We start from the raw sequence: 2,043 nt of genomic DNA on the forward strand, positions 1-2,043 counted from the left end.
CACATATGAGAAAGTAATCAATAAACAAGCAATCAGCAAACAACTAAGATGCCACAATGAAGAACTGATGCTTCTCGTCTCTCTGCTTTCCAGTCTGTCTGTCCCTATCTGTTCCTTTCTCTGAGTCTCTCTGTTGCTGTCAAAAAAATTAAAAAAGTCATTGTTGCATACATGCATTAGTAGTTAGGCCTATAATGGCTGTGTCTTTACTGAATATAAAGAGACGTTTTTCTTGTTATTATGTTCTAAATAATAGAGTATAACAAATAGTTACATTGTATTTGCACTGTATTATGTATTATAAGTAACCTCAAGATGATTTAACTATACTGGAGATGTGTGTTGGTTATATGCAGATACTATACCATTTTATATGAGGAACTTGAGCATCTGTGAATTTTGCAGAGTCCTGGAACCAATCTTGTATGGATACAGAGGGATGACTGCAGTTTATATTATAAATGGATGCTCAAATGTTATTAAATTTTTGTTTTACACGAAAGGGTATTTTCACATGATTTTTCTCTTTATTCTATATATGTGGTGAATTATACTGATTAATTTTTCAATTATTACAAAATCATCACGTCGTGTATCTTAAACTTAGATATATGTCAATGATTTCTCAATAGATTTGGGGAGAAATGTGGATTGTGATTTCTTAGATGAGGTAGTTACTGGGAAGGGTAAATTTGGGTGGGTTCTAGGGTACTGGTACTGTTCCGAATCTTGATTTGGAGGCTGTTTGCCCAAGAGTTCAATTTATGAAAATGCATAAAACAATTTTTAGATTTTTCGGTAGGTATATTTTACTTCAGAAAAAAATAAAGCTTAAAAAGTCTTATATTCATGATGTAATCTCAACTCAGTCTAATATATTTATGATATTTATGTATATTGCTGAATTCTGCTTCTTGAGGATTTGATTTACTAACTTATATAGCCTTTACTTTTATATTTATGTGAGAAATTGGACAGAAATGTTCCTTTGTTATTAAAGTTGAAGCAGCCTTGTAAAACAAGGTGAGTAGTGTTTTCTCCTTTTAAAATTTCTGTACAAGTCTATGTAATAGTGTTTTGTTTTTTTAATTCAGTGAGAGGAGAGGAGGCAGAGACTGAATCCTGCATGTGCCCTGATTGGGATCCACCCAGCAAGCCCACTAGGGAGCAATGCTCTGCCCATCTGGAGCCATTGCTCTCTTGCAAATGGAGCCATTTTTAAGCACCTGAGGTGGAGGCCATGAAGCCATCCTCAGTGCCCAGGGCCAACTTGTTTCACTGAACCATGGCTGCAGGAGGAGCAGAGAAGAGAGAGAAGTGAGAGGGGGAAGGGTAGAGAAGCAGATGGGTGCTTTTTCTGTCTACCCTGGCCAGTAATCAAACCCAGGACATCCACACGCCTGGTCAATGCTCTACCACTGAACCAATGGGCCAGGGCTTATGTAATAGTGTTTTATACATTGCATAAATGTTTAGAAAACTCATCAACACAGCCATTATCTTGTCTAGAGATTGTATTGTGGAAGATTTTATTTTATTACAGATTTAATTTCTTTAATAGTTAAAAGAATATTTTAATTTTCTATTTTTGTGTTAGTTCAGGTAAGATTTACTCTTCTAGGGATTTTTCCATTTTATCTAAGTTGTCAAATTTATAATAAAATAATTTATAATATATGTATTTTTAGTCTGGCCTGTGGTGGTGCAGTGGATAAAAGCCTCAACCTCAAATGCTGAGGTTGCCGGTTCGAAACCCTGGGTTTGCCTGGTCGGGACACATAGGGCAGTTGATGCTTCCTGCTCTTTCCCCCTCTTTCACTCTCTTTCTCTCTCTCTCTAAAGTGAATAAAAATATATATATATTTTTTTTATATCTTTAAGAGTTGTGGTAACTTCCCTTTTATCACTTTCTATTTGATAATGTTTAGTCCATTTCTTTCATTTTTATCAAATTTCAAAGGGTTAATTAATTTATATTATTCATTTAATTGAACAAATGTTTGGCTTTGTCAATTTTCTTTTTTTCATATATTTTCTCTTTCA

The sequence above is a fragment of the Saccopteryx bilineata genome, chromosome 11 (assembly GCF_036850765.1).
Source record: "Saccopteryx bilineata isolate mSacBil1 chromosome 11, mSacBil1_pri_phased_curated, whole genome shotgun sequence".
NCBI lineage: Eukaryota > Metazoa > Chordata > Mammalia > Chiroptera > Emballonuridae > Saccopteryx > Saccopteryx bilineata.